General features: G+C 43.8%; 1 non-coding gene and 1 pseudogene across 1 annotated transcript; one reads left to right on the top strand and one right to left on the bottom strand.

Moving 5' to 3' along the window:
• The first annotated feature begins 4,658 nt into the window (after positions 1–4,658).
• LOC140197437 (heat shock 70 kDa protein 1B-like) lies at positions 4,659–6,394 on the top strand (annotated as a pseudogene).
• A 1,933-nt stretch (positions 6,395–8,327) lies between these two features.
• Positions 8,328–8,491, bottom strand: LOC140198501 (U1 spliceosomal RNA). The gene has a single exon (XR_011886169.1). It is a non-coding gene; the product is annotated as a U1 spliceosomal RNA (small nuclear RNA).
• Between the last annotated feature and the right edge of the window lie 11,122 nt (positions 8,492–19,613).

The raw sequence follows: 19,613 nt of genomic DNA, 5'->3' as shown, positions 1-19,613 counted from the left end.
AAATTAACATAAATGAGTCTTCATTCTCATGAACAATACGACTGCAAGCAACAGTATCAATCGTTCCACGTTATTAAAGTTGTCTAAAATGGTTGACAAAATATCCAGATTGGTGTTTTATTTGGAAATCATTGCATACAGCACTGAATTGGTAGCTTAATTACATAAGAGACATAATCGTGAACAAGATAATGAACGTATCAAAGTTGCTTCGTCAGTTTTCTCCCTGCTGTCTTTGGCATCTACCCAGTCTTTGACCAGACGAATAAATCCGCCTTCCAGCAGAGAATTCTCATTGGCATATCCAAATGACTCTCACTTAAACGGTTCCTCAGTTTGTTTTTGATCTGATTCGTGACGGTAAAACCTCTTTCACGAGCAGCGCTAGATGTAAGAAAGGTTCCGCCAATGTCCGTCAGCTTTGCAAGCTCACAAAACTCTTCATTTTGAGTTGCAAATGTCACCATTTCAGAAGAGCTGGTAATCGGTTTGGATTTAATTTTTTCTTGTACAGATAATACGAAGTCATTGTACTGCTTAACTGTGACAGCATTTTCAGCAAGGAAATCAGGATATTTTCCACACACGGCACTCACCTGGACTTTGCCAAAATGGAGGTCACATTCTGCACGCACAGAAAAATCAAAAGCCTCCCGTTCTTGTACCTCGCCCTCAGGAAACCTCTCTTCTAAATGAACACAGAGATAGTTTATCAAGGTCAACAGAGAATTTGTAGCTACTGTCACAACTGTAGCTCAGAAAAATTTAACTTCCTCACTCCAAGACTCTTTGTCTCCCAGATACTTCTTTCTTATCTTGTTAATTTTGCCTCGTGCAAAATGAAGTGCATCAATTGTCCTTAAGACACTCCTTTGCAGAGTCTTCAACAGTGCAGCCTCTTCTTCAAAGACATCATTTAACAGCTCTAAAGCTATTTTTATTCACTGCTTATCAACTTTTTGTGACAATATTTCTTCTGAAATATCGTCCTCAAAATATACAATCAATGCCTCATACATGTTTATGATTGCCTGCAGTGTAACGTGTCTAGACAGCATCTCACTTTATTCACTGGTCTGAAAGCAACAGCTTCATTTCCAGAAGTGTTTGCAATTCCTTTAAAAGTGCATCTTTTAGTTGAAGATTGAGAAAACACCCAGAAACCTCCCAGGCCATGCTCTTTTCTTGCTGCTGCCATCAGGTGGAGGTAAAAGTGCCTCAGGATTCACACCACCAGATTCATGAACAGTTACTACCCCCCAGCCATCAGGTTCTTCAACAGAAGGGGATATCTACACTCATTTAAGGACTCTGTTATATTTTCACAATGAGTGCAGTGGATAGAGGGGAACAGGTGAATGTCATATACTTGGATTTCCAGAGGGCGTTCGATAAGGTGCTGCAGAAGAGACTTATAAATAAGTCGGATGCATGGTGTCAGAGGAAGTGTATTGGCATGGATAGTGGATTGGTTAACCGATAGAAGGCAGAGAGTCGGCATAAATGGGTGCTTCCCCGGTTAGCAGCCTGTGGTGAGTGGGATGTCACAGGGCCCGCAACTGTTTACCATTTACATTGATAATTTGGAAGAGGGGACTGAGTGTAGTGTAGCAAAATATGCTGATGACACTAAACTGAGTGGAAAAGCAAATTGTACAGAGGATATGGAGAGTCTGCAGAGGGATATAGATAGGTTAAGTGAGTGGGCCAAGGTCTGGCAGATGGAATACAATGTTGGTAAATGCAAGGTCATCCACTTTGGAAGGAATAATAGAAGAGTAGATTATTATTTAAATGGTGAAAGATTGCAGCATGCTGTTGTGCAGAGGGACTTGGGAGTGCTTGTTCATGAATCGCAAAAAGTTGGCTTGCAAGTACGGTAGGTTAGTAAGAAGGCGAATGGAATATTGGCCTGCATTGCTAGAGGGATTGAATTCAAGAGCAGGGAAGTCATGCTGCAATTATACAGGGTACTGGTGAGGCCACACCTGCAGTACTGTGTGAAGTTCTGGTCTCTATACTTGAGGAAGGATATACTGGTTTGGTGGCAGTGCAGAAGAGAGTCACCAGGCTGATTCCAGGGATGAAGGGGTTAACCTGTGAGGACAGATTGAGTCACCTGGGACTATACTCTCTGGAGTTCAGAAGAATGAGAGGGGATCTTATAGAAACATACAAAAGTTTGAAAGGGATAGATAAGGTAGAAGTAGAAAACTTGTTTCCATCGGCAGGTGAGACTAGAACTGGGGGACATTGCCTCAAGATTCAGGGGAGAAGATTTAGGACGGAGATGAGGAAAAACTGTTTTTCCCAGAGAGTGGTAAATCTGTGGAATTCTCAGCCCAGGGAAGCAGTTGAGGCTTCTTCACTAAATATTTTTAGGAAACAGTTCGATAGGTTTTTGCATAGTAAGGGAATTAAGGGATATGGGGAAAGGCAAGCAGATGGAGCTGAGCTTACAGACAGATCAGCCATGATCTTATTGAATGGCGGGGAAGGCTCGATGGGCCGGATGGCCTTCTCCTGCTCCTATTTCTTATGTTATTTCATGCTCGTTACTTATTGCTATTTATTTATATTTGCACAGCTTGTTTACTGTTTACAGTTCTGGATGTTTACAGTTCACAGTTACTGTTCTATAGATTTGCTAAGTATGCCCACAGAATAAGAATCTCAGGGTTGTATGTGGTGACACGTATGTACTCTGAGAAGAAATCTTACTTTGAACTTTGATAACGTCAAGAAATGCAAACACGTAATTTTTGCTTCTCCAGCTGTCCGGGGTTTGGACACACTTTTCCATTTGTTCATCAGTGTGTTGAACTGAATGTATGCAGGGATTCATTTCAATAGCCAACAAAATGCTGTCAATAAGAACTTGCTCTCCTCTGGATTTGATCGTTTTCGCTCTCCTTCATCTGCCCCCTCACAAAACACAGGTAGGGCCTGTAGCGAGTAATGAAGGATTTTCTTACCGAAGCTTTTGTACACCATCCATATGTGATTTGCTTGCTAAATGACGTTTCAAAAAGACAAGTTTCCAAATATCACTCCACTTCTTTCCACTTGTAAATTCTCCAGCAACTCTTGCATCTGTGACAACCCACACAGGTAACACCATTTTCTGCATTCTACATAAATATTTCTCATAGCTGAACGTTCCAAACTCTCAGGCTTTCAGTGCAGCTTTTTCAATTGTTTCATTAAGCCATTCCACTTCAAATGAACCCGCTCTTCACACGGCCTTAGACCACCTGGACAGGATGCTGTTTGTTGTCACCATCAATATTTAACACCACCATTCCCACAGTCCTGATCAACAAGCTATGAACACTACCTCACTGCTTTTTTTAAAATTTGTGCTTTTATACTGTAGTACTTATCGTAATTTAACTGTTTAATATGCATATATATATGCTTACTGTAATAAAGTATTGTCTTAGAGTGCGTCTGTGCTCTAGCAGGTCCATTTGAATGTTCTCCATGCTGTTCATTCAGACGCTCTTCTGCACACCACTGTTGTACCACATGGTTACTTGAGTTACTGTCACCTTCCTGTCGTCCAGAACCAGTCTGACCGTTCTCCTCCGACCACTCTCAACAACGAGGCATTTTTGCTCACTGCATGGTTTTTGTTTTACACACCATTCTCTGTAAACCTTAGCGAATATTGTGAACGAACATCCCAGAGATCATTAGTTTCTGAGATACTCAAACCACCCTGTCTGGCACCAACAGGCATTCCACAGTAAAAATCACATTTCTTCCTCAATCCAATGTTTGGTCTGGACAACAACTTGACCATGTCTGCATGCAATTATGCACTGAGCTGCTGCCACATGATTGGCTGTTTAGTTGTTTGCATTAACCAGCAGACACACAGCTGTACCTAGTAAAGTGGTCACTGAGTGTCCGTCTGTGACAAACCCGATTCTGATCTGGAGCTGATCCTAGCACCTTACACCTCTGGCCCAAGGGAACCTCCAGCAGCGGGTCAACATATTAGGGCAATATCACTAATACAGACATCATCCACAACCTCCACAAGTCTTCTGTATCCTCCAGGACTACATCTCAGCATTGAGCCAAATTAAACAGTAAAGCTTTCCGACACCACAGCCATGAAATTGTTATAAAATAAAATTAATGCTCTGGCTGATTAATCTCAGCCGGCTTTTACACCATTTTTTAAATGTTCATGCTGGTTTTACCTTAATTAATTACTTTCCGCACTGTCGCCAAATATCTAAGATCGCCACTCAATCTTACAATATCATGCTGTATTCTGGCCAATCCACGGCTAAAGAAAGAGAAAGGCTCCCGGTCAGAGGTGAGGCGGAGTTCAGCGCTGTCAACCTCGATAGAAAGTCACTAAAAAGTCATCGGGTTAATTTCAATCCCATTAACAAATAAAATAAATGATTTCCATCGTAAATTGTCGTTACATAAATCTGAAAAACAATATTATCCCCACACCACATACACACTTGATGTTTGTTTCATAACCGACACTACACGGGGAGTATCGCTGAGAGCCCGCAAGCCGCTGGGACTTTGCGAAAATTCTGGAGGTGGCGAGGTAGATCTGGTGCAGAGTCTGGGAGAATCTGACAACACTAACATCGCTGCGTTACGGATAACCTTTTACCCAGAGGAAATCTCCTCCATGGTGCTGACCAAGATGAAGGAAATTGCTGAGGCTTACCTTGGCTGCAGAGTCACCAATGCTGTCATCACTGTTCCTGCTTACTTCAATGACTCCCAACGCCAGGCAACCAAAGATGCTGGTGTGATAGCTGGTCTCAATGTCCTGCGTGTCATCAATGAGCCAACAGCAGCTGCCATTGCCTATGGTCTGGACAAGAAAGGCAAAGGGGAGCGTAATGTTCTCATCTTTGACCTGGGTGGTGGCACCTTCGATGTGTCCATTCTCTCCATCGATGACGGTATCTTTGAAGTGAAATCAACAGCTGGTGATACCCACCTGGGAGGAGAAGACTTTGACAACCGCATGGTCAATCATTTCAGTGAGGAGTTCAAGCTGAAATACAAGAAAGACATCAGCCAGAACAAGAGAGCGGTGAGGAGGCTGCGGACAGCCTGTGACAGAGCAAAGAGAACGCTGTCTTCCAGCACCCAAGCCAGTATTGAGATTGACTCTCTGTTTGAGGGTGTTGATTTCTACACCTCTATCACAAGGGCTCGCTTTGAGGAGCTGAACTCTGACCTGTTCAGGGGCACTCTGGAGCCAGTGGAGAAAGCCCTGAGAGATGCCAAGCCGGACAAATCCCAGATCCATGAAATTGTCCTGGTCGGCGGCTCCACCCGAATCCCCAAGATCCAGAAGCTGCTGCAAGATTTCTTCAACGGTAGGGAGCTAAACAAGAGCATCAACCCCGATGAGGCCGTGGCCTATGGAGCAGCTGTCCAGGCGGCCATTCTGATGGGCGACAAGTCGGAGAATGTTCAGGATCTGCTACTCCTAGATGTTGCTGCTCTGTCATTGGGGCTGGAGACGGCAGGTGGAGTCATGACCACCCTTATCAAGCGTAACACCACCATCCTCACCAAGCAGACCCAGATCTTCAGCACCTACTCTGATAACCAGCCTGGTGTCTTTATTCAGGTGTTTGAAGGCGAGAGAGCCATGACCAAGGACAACAACCTTCTGGGCAAGTTTGAGTTGAGTGGCATCCCTCCCGCTCTTCGTGGCGTACCCCAGATTGAGGTGACCTTCGATATTGACGCCAATGGCATTCTCAGTGTCTCTGCTGTTGACAAGAGCACCGGGAAAACAAACAAGATCACCATCACCAACGACAAGGGCAGGCTGAGTAAGGTGGAAATTGACAGGATGGTGCAAGATGCAGAGAAGTACAAGAATGAGGATGAAATGCAGCGGCAGAAGATTGCAGCCAAGAACTTCCTGGCTTCAACATGAAGGGCTCTGTGGAGGATGAGAAGATGGCCGGAAAGATCAGTGCTGAGGACAAGAGAAAAGTCATTGTCCTGTGGAACCAGACAATATCCTGGCTGGAGAAGAATCAGATGGCAGAGAAGGAGGAGTTTGAGCACAAGCAGAAAGAGCTGGAAGAACTCAGCAATCCCATCATTGCTAAACTGTACCAAGGAGCAGCCACAGGGGAATCGTGCAGGGCACAGGCTGGGACTGCCAGTTCTGCCGGACCAGCTATTGAGGAGGTGGATTAAAAGACTGTAAATGTGACTGTCTGGGGCTTGCACGGTTTGAGCTCTCTCGACACTTCAGTGGGTCTGATGCTGATGTTGGCACTTGGGAATAGTCTTCACTGTAACACCACGGGGTCATGTCAATGTCCTGAATCTGGCTGTGATGTACTAATTGTAAACACTGGTAACTGGGTCTATTCAATTCCTTTGATCTGGTTTTCTGTATTGGGTTGCTTTATTTTTTTTTAATGTCATCTGTTTTGGAATGTAAACTTTGTACAGTTTTAGTTATCTTGTAACATGTTTTTAATAAATCTTTAAATTTTTTAAAAATTGGGTGTAATTATATTTCATCATCAGAGAAAGAAAACTTGCCATTTTGTTGTATCACTGTATCTCAATAAATGTTCCCTCCTCTTCCTCCCTTTCCCAGGGATATCTAATTTCCAGCACACCTTCTTTCTGGATCTCTTTTGTCAACACTTCCACACTCTCACAGGTGCAGTTTGGCATTACTTTCCCAGAAGGCTTTTGGTTCTTCAAGAAGGTGACCAGTCCCCAAAGTTGACAGATCTAGTGATGTTGCCCTTCGCCAGTAGCTCCTGCAATGTCCCCAAAAACAGCTTAATTCAATGCCTTGGGAGAGAATCCCATATGCTGGGAATGACGATTGGTATTGGCAGCAGGCTGAGTTTTGAGGTGTGGGTTTGGACAGGTACATGGAGGGGAGGTGATTGACAGGTTGCGGGCAACTGGGACTAGCCGGGAGGATGCTGTGTGGGGCTTGGACAAGTTGGGTGGAAGGGCCATTTCCCAGCTGCATTCCACACAATTGTTGGCGTTTCTGTGCATCACCAACATTGTATCACGTCAGGATGTAAAGGAACTTTATCAGCCAAGGACAACCTGCAGCAGGTCTTCAAGGCACTGGAGTGATACCACCAACTCTAGATACACTTTATTTATACCACCGATATATGTTGTGAATTTTTTGTTTTGTGGCAGCAGAACATTGCAATACATTATAATTTTTAAAACTTTGTATAAAATACGATAAGAAATACATATAAAATAAATGAAATAATTATTGCAGAATGGCGGCAAAATATTGTGAGTTAGTAGGCTTGAGGTCAGAATTCTGATGGCAGGGATGAAGAAGTTGTTCCTGAAAAGTTGGGTGTGTGTCTTCTGGCTCCTGTACCTCCTCCTTGAAAGTCAGGCAGTATCTATGTTGGGAAATGAACAGTGGACCAACAGCAGACTGTAAGCAGAAACTCATCAAATCCACTGGCAACAAGTACCCTGCTCATGGACTTTATCTCTTGGCCCGAGGACCAAGTTAAACTATTTTACCACAGTGAGATATTCCTGCATTAACGCCGTGTTGATTGGCGCCTGTGGCATTTAAAACTATCTTCCTTAAATAGTGAACTTCCTCTGCCCTCTACAATCGAACATGGAGGATTGAATACGGGGTGGAAAAAATACTCCAAGGGACAAAAGATGCTATGATCGGCACCAACATACGTTAAGTGCCGGCTGAAGTCATCATCTGCAGAGGGAAACGGACAGTCGACGTTTCGGATTAGACAGACCCTTGATCTGGAGTTTTCAACTCTGTCCCGAAGGAGTTGTAATCTTGAGATTATGATTCCTGGATGTGGATATTAAGGGAGGAAATATCGCCTTGGGTCTGAAAGTTGGAAAAAATATCCGATGAATGTTTCTTTCGGGTTCTTCTCCGCTGCGAGTGGGAGTGGTTGGGTGGCGCGGAATATACCCCTCAACTACAGTTGTGTTATAGAAGATGAAGTAGCAGAGTGCCACGTGAGTGAGTAAAATTTGAAAACTGTACAGAATGAAATAGTCATGAATTCAGAGTTATTGAATGGTTTGTCGTAAATAATTTTCTCAAGTGTATTTTGTTTGGAGAAAACGGATGGGAGAAGGTAAGTCGCCGCCGAGACCCATCAGCAGGGCCCCCAGTATTTTTGTAACCTTACAAGGGAGTGGGTCTGGAAGCAGCGAGACGTACGAAGTGAACCATCGGTCGTCAATACACGCACTGAGTACTGGAAGACTGTACACAACTTGCAGAAAACTCTTAACAGGGGAATCTCTGTCTTTAGATTAGAAATCAGGGGAGAGCGCGAACGCAGTCCCCCACTACCACAAATTTTGCAGTCGAGTATCCCGCATTTGGGGACATCGCAGGCGTCAGCACACCCGAAGTGCAATGGGATAGCCTCGTCCTGGGAGAACCGCCTTAATGATCACGGTCTCTCCCCTGCCAGGTAAGTATGCTTTTTCTTCTCTGCCATCCACGTGCATGCTTAACCCACACCCCTCAATATTCAGGCAAACAAATGTTCTAAAGATCTATTTCCTACTATTCCACGTGCTCCTCCTAAAATACTGTTAGCATAAATGCCACAAATCTAGATTATTTGATTAACTGCTGTAGTTTACTGGTGACAAATCCCAGACCTTAATCTGCATGTTTTCTAAAAAAGGAAATGTGCGCCACGATTGGCTTTGCAGCGACTGGTCGTTGCCGAACCTGACCGCACGGTGTCAGTGTTTTCCTTGAGGAAATGCAGGGAGCTGCCTGAGGCCCACAGGGTGAATGAACAGACGACCCCGCAGACCGGGATTGCTCTAGAAAGGCTGCAGGGGAGATTAGCCAGGATGTCGCAGGGGGGTCAGCTTTTCACTTATGATGGGAGACTGAACACAGGACAGCACACGAACGGATCTTTCGGCTCAAAATGCCTGTGCACAGACATCCCACCCTGCAAAAAACGCTCACCCCCTCCGCCGCCCCACAGTGGCGGCGCCAGAGCTTTTTGCTTGCTGGTGCTACGGAGAGTCTGATTTATTCAGTGATGGTGCTGAGGGATGCACTGTATGGTAATATGTATTCGCAAGGCCAGACGCGTGGCGTTAAAAAGTCAGTTTCAAGCATTATGTGCCTACTATAAATGCCTCTGTATATTCACAAGCAACAGCAATTGATAGATCTAATATAGAAGTGAACTGTTACAGTGTCAACGGCATCGGAGACAACCTGGGCTACACGGAGCACAAACAAAAAAAACAAACAGAGCATCCGAGCAACAGCGGACAACGTGAATCACGCACCAATCCCGCAATCAGCGTCAAATGCGTGTTTTTCAACTGAAAAACACAAAATGAACCCACTGATATTCGCATTACATAGACAGCAATGCCAAAAGATACACTGTTATGAAAGTGAAAACAGGCAAACAACAGAAGCAAGGCTTTACCAGGAGTTGGACAAATCGTACTCTGACCATGCAATACCTCAACTAATTCGGCTATTGAATTTAAAACAAAAATCAACAGAATCACGCTTGGAAGCCTAAGGAAAACCAGTAGGCTTAATAGCAGTCAATGTAGTATTTTAGGATTTGCAGGAAACATAAGGACTATGGGGTAGAAAATAATAATAATAATCGGAATTAACCTTGGCCCAAATTTTTAAAAAATCAACTGCACTCACCATTAATGTTTTCAGAGAAGTACAATCTGTCTGTTGTTGTGATTGGTGGCGAAAGCATCAACGATTTTCTGGATGTCAAGTGCTTTGGTCCTCCGGCTGTTTATGGCCAATAGAGCCAAGTTGCTGTTCCCAGCATCAACGCTGCTATTCCTTAAGTAGTTTTTGACGCGTCTGAGGCAAGAGAAACTCCGTTCGCATGAGGCAGATGTAACAGGAAGAGTCAGTGATATGCAGGTCAGTTTGTATAAATCTATAAAAGCATCGCGGTAGGGTCTCATTAGAGCTAGAAATTCCACTGTGTCATTCACTGTCTGCCTTTGCTTTTGTTTTGTTTCCAGCAGACGCTGAACCTGATGTAGCTCTGCAGTCAGGTTCACTTCAGTCACTGCATAGTATTCGGCAATTGGCCAAAGACAATTCTTCACGAGGAAGAACTTGTGTTTGGGACTCAATGCTGAGACTCCAGTCAGAACACCACCAGTCACAATTAAGAACTGTCTTTGCATTTCAGTCAGAAGTCTGTCCATAACAGGATAGAAACAGTGCTCGCGAAGGTCATCAGAGGATGTGACAGGTGTGCGTTCGGTTTGGGCCTCAACAACAAAAATCATGTAGGCGGCGAGGTGGCTGGGCCTGTCTCCTTTCATGTGGTCTGCTCTGTATACCGGCCTTGACGCACAGGTCCCTAGCTCTTGCCTGAATTTCACTCCATGATTCCTCTCCCCATTTTGCTGAGAGTGCATCGATGATAGACTGAGCCAAGTCCACAGCGGATGAAAGCTCCAAACTGGGAGATCGTAGCTGGGCTGACATGAACTTGGTGACTCGGAATAAATCCTCAAATAGAGTGAGAAGTAAAGCAAACTGCTCGTCAATCAGTCCATTTACAGCTCTGACCTCCGTTTTCCTTCGTGAATTTGGTTGACCCGTAATATCCTGTAGTGTAGCTAGAATGGCAGGGAGTGATTTCCTTATAGCCCACAAAGCTGTATACTGCCATGCCCAGCGTTTGTCTGACAATTTCTTCAACTCCACGGGCTGTGCAGTTGATTCCAGTTCTCTCTGTCTCTTCATGAAAAGATCATGGGCAACAGAGTTGAAAATAAGTTGTAAAGCAGCTGCACAGTTTCAAAAAACTCACCCGCTTGTGGTACATTGCTCACAACATCCACTAAAACAAGGTTAAGTCTGTGAGCATGGCAGTGTATATATAATGCCTGCGGGACCTCTTTCCTGAACCTCTCTTGTACCCCGTTATTGCACCCGGACATCACTGTCATAGCACTGACCTATGTAGGTGTTCTTATCAATAACACACTGGGCGCGTGTCTGTTCAATGCTTTTAAGAAGCGACTCTGCACCCAACCTTTCTGCTGAGGTGAAGTGCAAGAATTCTTCACGCACTGTTTCGTTATTCAAATACCGCACCACCACTGATATTTGCTCCTTTTTGCTCAAGTCTTTACTTTCATCCACCATGATGGCAAAATATCCAGCCTCCTTGATTTCTGCACTTATTGACATCTGACCGTATCTGCCATAATACACATAATTTCATTTTGGATATCGTGATGGGTGGATTTTGCATTTCCAGGATTGTCCTCTATTTTTTTTAGCTACAGTCTTATCAAACTTCTCAATTACACTGAGAAACTCAACAAAGTTTCCCCTATTGCCAGATCCATCATTCTCCCGGTGTCCTCGCTGGGCAATGCCTTGGCACGCAGTATAGCGTAGAGACACAACCACTGCTCTCATATACTCACAATTTTCTTGGACAGTCTTTGCATGTCCTTTATCAAGCATATTTCCCAATCTTGAACCGTCTTGTTTCTCAATCTGAATTCAGCCCATGCCTCCATAGCAAACTTATGCGCTGCACTTACATGGTGGGTTTTGAAAGCTGTTGTAGCTTTCCGCCAGTTGCTGTAACCGGTGACAGTGAAGATAGACTCAGAATGGAACCCATGTCCTCCACACAGGAAATGCCTGCATGCGAAGCAGAATGTAGCATCTTTTGAGATTGAATATTCCAGCCAGGAGTACAGTCAAACCAGCCACAAAGAAAACTCCTCTGCTAATTGCCAAACTGTTGCATGCAGCGAAGGGTACTTTTTCAATGCTAGCCGACAGGGTCCTTCCTCAGGGTGTTGGCTAACATCGCTAACAGTATTCCCACTCGCACTAAGAGCAGCTACATCCACGTCCTCTTCCGAATCCCGCTCCATTTCTTCTTCCTCTACTTCGCCCTCACACTCCTTCAATGAACTGCTGTCGTCCTCATCCCCACTTACTTCTTTCTGCATGTCACTTTCAATTAAGACAGGCTCAGGCTGAGACACCACTGATTCCTCTGGATGAGGACGTTTTCTGACTAAAAATCGATCTGTTTTTCACGCCAGCCAAAATAATGCACGTGCCAGGCCCATGCTCGCTTGTAAAAGCACAATGCGTGTGTGGGGGGCATCCGTTAGTCTTGTGAGACCATAGATCTGCACCTGGATGTATACTATCAATCTCTCGCGTGAGTGAGAGCCACTGACGTCACCTTAAGTGATCTTAGATCAGCTTAACTGATCTGAGGACAGCAACGGCAAGACATTGACAACGAACGAATAAGCAGAAGCGTAGAGTGGATCTGACAGTTTATAACTTCATTGCTGTGTGGTTGCTATGGTAATTGGGGGCACTGTTTCACTAGATCAACTGGAGAAACAAGCTGTATTCAAAACTATACAGAGAAAGCAAAGCAGCTGCAGTTTTAATTTCTTGGTGGTGCTATTGCAATTTCTGCTGGGGCTATAGCCCCAGCTAGCATCACTTTAGCGCCGCCCCTGCGCCCCCCGCAACCCCATATCTCCCCCCCACGGTCGACCTCCAAGGGTGTATGTAATACTTTGTTTAGTGATTTTGTGTAATCTGTAAACCAAGTTGGGTATATGCAGAAATGTGACATTAATATATGTACTAATATTATGTTATCATGTTTATTCCATTACAACTTTAAGCAAGTCTACAGGGAGTTTTGCCTCATCACGTAGGACATCAATAAAATAGCTCCTTAGCAGATTATTTGATTAGCTGCTGTAGTTTATTGCTGGGAATTCCCAGACCTTAATCTGCATGTTTGCTAAAATAGGAAATGTGCGCCACGATTGGTTTTGCAGTGACTGGTCGTTGTCGAACCCGACCGCACGGTGTCAGTGTTTTCATTGAGGAAATGCAGGGAGCTGCCTGAGGCCCACAGGGTGAATGAACAGGCGGCCCCGTCCCCGGCCCCGCAGACCGGGATTGCGCTGGAAAGGGTGAAGGGGAGATTAGCCAGGATGTTGCTGGGGGGGGGGTCAGCTTTTCAGTTATGAAAGGAGACTGAACACAGGACAGCACAGGAGCTGATCTTTCGGCTCAAAATGCCTGTGCACAGACATCCCACCCTGCAAAAGCACCCCGCCCCCCGCAACCCCATATCCCCCCCCCCCCACCGCTCTCCGGTGACCTCCAAGGGTGTATGTAATACTTTGTTTAGTGATTTTGTCTAATCTGTTAAACAAGTTGGGTGTATGCAGAAATGTGACATTGATATATGTACTTATGTTATCATGTTTATTCTATTACAATTTTAAGTAAGTCTATAGGGAGCTTGGCCTCATCACGTAGGACATCAATAGAGTAGCTCCTTAGCAGCCAGCCAGTTAGTTTAAAGAATGTTAGCTATGCTAATGAACGAATGACACCTGTTAAACTCACCTGAACTTGTCTTTTACATTTTAACCCACCCTGGGCAATAGAAAAGTCACTGTTGCAAACAGTGCAGCGAGCAACACTGTCATTATTTTTGAGGTCGACTGTAAAGCCCACCCACAGAGAAAACTGATAGGTCTACTTAGCAGGGGTCCCCAACCTTTTTTGCACCGTGGACCAGTTTAATATTGACAATATTCTTGCGGACGGGGGTGCTGGGGAAGGTGTGTGTTAATCACGACCGGAATATAAGTGATAAGTCAACTATATGTCACCTATAAGTGGCTAATCCACTCTGAATTTTGTTTCTGAAAGGGCTTATCTAATGAATTTAATATTAAACACACAGCGCATATTTTTGTCGCATGAATATAGTGATAAGTCAATTATAAGTCAATAGCATCATAATATTTTAAGTAACGGTTGGATACTAAACACACAGCGCATATTTTCCTCGTATGAACATATAAAATCATTGCAACTTTTCAGCCCACCATCATTTGCAAGCTCGAGGAGTTGATCTTCTTCCCACGCTGACATGGATGACGCGTGGGTAATGACCTCGCATGCATTCAAGTTCAACAGTGGGCGTGACAGGGAATGAGGGAAGGTGCAGCTGACTCATATCGCCAAATCATATCGTTTCCTCGGTGGTTGGGGACCACTCTTAGCACGAGGAGACCAATCAGGATGCTCACTCTCCCTCTGCCTGTCATGGTCCCTTCTGGCAAACCCCTATCTTGCCATTTGCCTCAAGAATTGGGCCTCAATCACCTCATTTAGATTCCAATCATTCCCAGGTTCCACTAACTACACGCACCTGCTTCCCATCAGAAACGGCAAGATAAAAACCCTGTGACCACAGCAAGAAGCCACCAGTTCGTTAGTCAACCCTTGTGAGAGTAGACCTTGTTTCCTATTCCTGAGAACTGTTAGTTCTGAGCTTTGCATCGTCTCCCGGATATCGGCTCCCCATTCGCAGTGGTGCTATGCCTAACGACTCTGCCTCAGCATCTGTGTCCTGTACTTGCGTTCGCCCCCAGCCACGTCCTTGCAACACTCTCTCTCCCTCTCAAAAAAATCGATTTCCTGGATATTGTATATAATTTTGGGCGTCAGGGAGCCGCAATCAATATGCGGGAGACTCCCGGAACTTCCGGGAGAGGTGGGATGTCTGCGTACAAAACGTTATGCCAAATTAAATTAAATCCCTTCTCCTCCACACGATCCCTATCTCTTCATACCCGGTCATGTTCTTATTTAAAACGCTCTTAAACTGCACCGGATCTGCTTCCACCACCATGAGAAGCAGCTCGTTCCGGGGAAAACCACCAGCCTCTGTGTGAAAGAAAATCTCCTTTAAACTAACTCTCTCATCATAAAAATGCAAATATTTGATATTTCTGTTCGGAGGAAATCACTTAACGTCTTCTATAAGTGTTTCTCTTCAATTTTCAAGATGTTGGGTTTTGCCTCCATTTCCCGACAACTGAGAGAAATCCAGTGACGGGTCAGGTTAGATCTGTTTTCTTTGGGAGGGTAATGGTGATCATAAATGGGAGAGAGGGGCCCAGGTAGCGTGGACAAGGTCATTGTTTACCCAGTGGACAGTCGAGTTCAAACCAGAGTTTAGGAACGAGGGTTAGTGGGGCCTGAGAGTGAACTTCATCCCACAGGGGGTGGTTGGAATCTGGAAACTTGTTGTCTGAGAGGGTGGTGCATTTGAAAGTTCAAAGTAAGATTTATTATCAGAGTACATACAAGTCACCACATAGACCCCCCGAGATACTCAGCAAATCTATAAAATAGTAACTGTAAGCAGGATCAATGAACGATCAAGTGGAGCATACAAGACAGCAAACTGTGCAAATGCAAATCTATATATCTGTTTATCTTTTGCAATAAATAATGAGAGCATGAAATAACAAGATAAAGAGTCCTTAAAGTGAGATACCTTTGTATGATATTTTCAGGACTAGAAGTTTGAAGGGATTTGGTTTGTCACCTAAAACAGTCAAAAACTTCTATAGATGGACCGTGGACAGCATTCTGACAGGCTATATCACTGTCTGACATCAAGACATCTTCAAGGAGTGGTGCCTCAGAAAGGTAAAGTCCATTATTAACGACCCCCATCACCCAGGGCATACCCTCTTCTCATGGTTACTGTTGGGAAGGAGGTAGAGAGGCATAAAGATACACACTCAGCATTTCAGGAACAGCTTCTTCCCCACTACAATCTGAGTTCTGACTGGTCATTGAACCCATGAACACTACCTCATTCATATATATATATATATATATATATATATATTTCTGTTTTGCAATGGTTTTAATCTATTAAGTGCACATATATAGACTTACTGTAATTGATCAACTTATGTATTTGTTTTCCATATTATGTATTGCATTGAACTGCTGCTGCTAAATTAACAAATTTCACAATACATACCTGTGATAATGAACCTGATTCTGATTTTCTGTTCAAAGGCATTGGTGTTCCCATATCAGGCGCTAATGTAGCCAGTCAATAAACTTTCCACTACACATCTATAGATGTTTGTAAAGGTTTCTGACGACATGCCAAATCTCTGCAGAATCCGAAGGAAGTAGAAGCTTCCTTTGCACTGAGAGTTTTACGAAAGGTCCAGGGCAGATCCTCTGACACCGTGGAGACAGGGACTGTCACAACATTTAACATTTGAATTGGGGGACCATTTCGTTCAGCACCTCAACTCAAAGTTCCCCCTAATTTGTAATGACCAGTGTGAGCAAAAAATTTGTACTGCACAACGACAACATGTGCACACTGAATTTTAAGGTGGAAGTTAAGCTGAAGTTATTCTAAGGATAATAAGTGTATGCAGTTTGTTGTTCATTGTTTAAAAGAAAAAAAATTAACATAAATGAGTCTTCATTCTCATGAACAATACGACTGCAAGCAACAGTATCAATCGTTCCACGTTATTAAAGTTGTCTAAAATGGTTGACAAAATATCCAGATTGGTGTTTTATTTGGAAATCATTGCATACAGCACTGAATTGGTAGCTTAATTACATAAGAGACATAATCGTGAACAAGATAATGAACGTATCAAAGTTGCTTCGTCAGTTTTCTCCCTGCTGTCTTTGGCATCTACCCAGTCTTTGACCAGACGAATAAATCCGCCTTCCAGCAGAGAATTCTCATTGGCATATCCAAATGACTCTCACTTAAACGGTTCCTCAGTTTGTTTTTGATCTGATTCGTGACGGTAAAACCTCTTTCACGAGCAGCGCTAGATGTAAGAAAGGTTCCGCCAATGTCCGTCAGCTTTGCAAGCTCACAAAACTCTTCATTTTGAGTTGCAAATGTCACCATTTCAGAAGAGCTGGTAATCGGTTTGGATTTAATTTTTTCTTGTACAGATAATACGAAGTCATTGTACTGCTTAACTGTGACAGCATTTTCAGCAAGGAAATCAGGATATTTTCCACACACGGCACTCACCTGGACTTTGCCAAAATGGAGGTCACATTCTGCACGCACAGAAAAATCAAAAGCCTCCCGTTCTTGTACCTCGCCCTCAGGAAACCTCTCTTCTAAATGAACACAGAGATAGTTTATCAAGGTCAACAGAGAATTTGTAGCTACTGTCACAACTGTAGCTCAGAAAAATTTAACTTCCTCACTCCAAGACTCTTTGTCTCCCAGATACTTCTTTCTTATCTTGTTAATTTTGCCTCGTGCAAAATGAAGTGCATCAATTGTCCTTAAGACACTCCTTTGCAGAGTCTTCAACAGTGCAGCCTCTTCTTCAAAGACATCATTTAACAGCTCTAAAGCTATTTTTATTCACTGCTTATCAACTTTTTGTGACAATATTTCTTCTGAAATATCGTCCTCAAAATATACAATCAATGCCTCATACATGTTTATGATTGCCTGCAGTGTAACGTGTCTAGACAGCATCTCACTTTATTCACTGGTCTGAAAGCAACAGCTTCATTTCCAGAAGTGTTTGCAATTCCTTTAAAAGTGCATCTTTTAGTTGAAGATTGAGAAAACACCCAGAAACCTCCCAGGCCATGCTCTTTTCTTGCTGCTGCCATCAGGTGGAGGTAAAAGTGCCTCAGGATTCACACCACCAGATTCATGAACAGTTACTACCCCCCAGCCATCAGGTTCTTCAACAGAAGGGGATATCTACACTCATTTAAGGACTCTGTTATATTTTCACAATGAGTGCAGTGGATAGAGGGGAACAGGTGAATGTCATATACTTGGATTTCCAGAGGGCGTTCGATAAGGTGCTGCAGAAGAGACTTATAAATAAGTCGGATGCATGGTGTCAGAGGAAGTGTATTGGCATGGATAGTGGATTGGTTAACCGATAGAAGGCAGAGAGTCGGCATAAATGGGTGCTTCCCCGGTTAGCAGCCTGTGGTGAGTGGGATGTCACAGGGCCCGCAACTGTTTACCATTTACATTGATAATTTGGAAGAGGGGACTGAGTGTAGTGTAGCAAAATATGCTGATGACACTAAACTGAGTGGAAAAGCAAATTGTACAGAGGATATGGAGAGTCTGCAGAGGGATATAGATAGGTTAAGTGAGTGGGCCAAGGTCTGGCAGATGGAATACAATGTTGGTAAATGCAAGGTCATCCACTTTGGAAGGAATAATAGAAGAGTAGATTATTATTTAAATGGTGAAAGATTGCAGCATGCTGTTGTGCAGAGGGACTTGGGAGTGCTTGTTCATGAATCGCAAAAAGTTGGCTTGCAAGTACGGTAGGTTAGTAAGAAGGCGAATGGAATATTGGCCTGCATTGCTAGAGGGATTGAATTCAAGAGCAGGGAAGTCATGCTGCAATTATACAGGGTACTGGTGAGGCCACACCTGCAGTACTGTGTGAAGTTCTGGTCTCTATACTTGAGGAAGGATATACTGGTTTGGTGGCAGTGCAGAAGAGAGTCACCAGGCTGATTCCAGGGATGAAGGGGTTAACCTGTGAGGACAGATTGAGTCACCTGGGACTATACTCTCTGGAGTTCAGAAGAATGAGAGGGGATCTTATAGAAACATACAAAAGTTTGAAAGGGATAGATAAGGTAGAAGTAGAAAACTTGTTTCCATCGGCAGGTGAGACTAGAACTGGGGGACATTGCCTCAAGATTCAGGGGAGAAGATTTAGGACGGAGATGAGGAAAAACTGTTTTTCCCAGAGAGTGGTAAATCTGTGGAATTCTCAGCCCAGGGAAGCAGTTGAGGCTTCTTCACTAAATATTTTTAGGAAACAGTTCGATAGGTTTTTGCATAGTAAGGGAATTAAGGGATATGGGGAAAGGCAAGCAGATGGAGCTGAGCTTACAGACAGATCAGCCATGATCTTATTGAATGGCGGGGAAGGCTCGATGGGCCGGATGGCCTTCTCCTGCTCCTATTTCTTATGTTATTTCATGCTCGTTACTTATTGCTATTTATTTATATTTGCACAGCTTGTTTACTGTTTACAGTTCTGGATGTTTACAGTTCACAGTTACTGTTCTATAGATTTGCTAAGTATGCCCACAGAATAAGAATCTCAGGGTTGTATGTGGTGACACGTATGTACTCTGAGAAGAAATCTTACTTTGAACTTTGATAACGTCAAGAAATGCAAACACGTAATTTTTGCTTCTCCAGCTGTCCGGGGTTTGGACACACTTTTCCATTTGTTCATCAGTGTGTTGAACTGAATGTATGCAGGGATTCATTTCAATAGCCAACAAAATGCTGTCAATAAGAACTTGCTCTCCTCTGGATTTGATCGTTTTCGCTCTCCTTCATCTGCCCCCTCACAAAACACAGGTAGGGCCTGTAGCGAGTAATGAAGGATTTTCTTACCGAAGCTTTTGTACACCATCCATATGTGATTTGCTTGCTAAATGACGTTTCAAAAAGACAAGTTTCCAAATATCACTCCACTTCTTTCCACTTGTAAATTCTCCAGCAACTCTTGCATCTGTGACAACCCACACAGGTAACACCATTTTCTGCATTCTACATAAATATTTCTCATAGCTGAACGTTCCAAACTCTCAGGCTTTCAGTGCAGCTTTTTCAATTGTTTCATTAAGCCATTCCACTTCAAATGAACCCGCTCTTCACACGGCCTTAGACCACCTGGACAGGATG

The sequence above is a fragment of the Mobula birostris genome, chromosome 5 (assembly GCF_030028105.1).
Source record: "Mobula birostris isolate sMobBir1 chromosome 5, sMobBir1.hap1, whole genome shotgun sequence".
Taxonomy (NCBI): domain Eukaryota; kingdom Metazoa; phylum Chordata; class Chondrichthyes; order Myliobatiformes; family Myliobatidae; genus Mobula; species Mobula birostris.
This window is presented reverse-complemented; position numbering and strand designations above follow the sequence as displayed.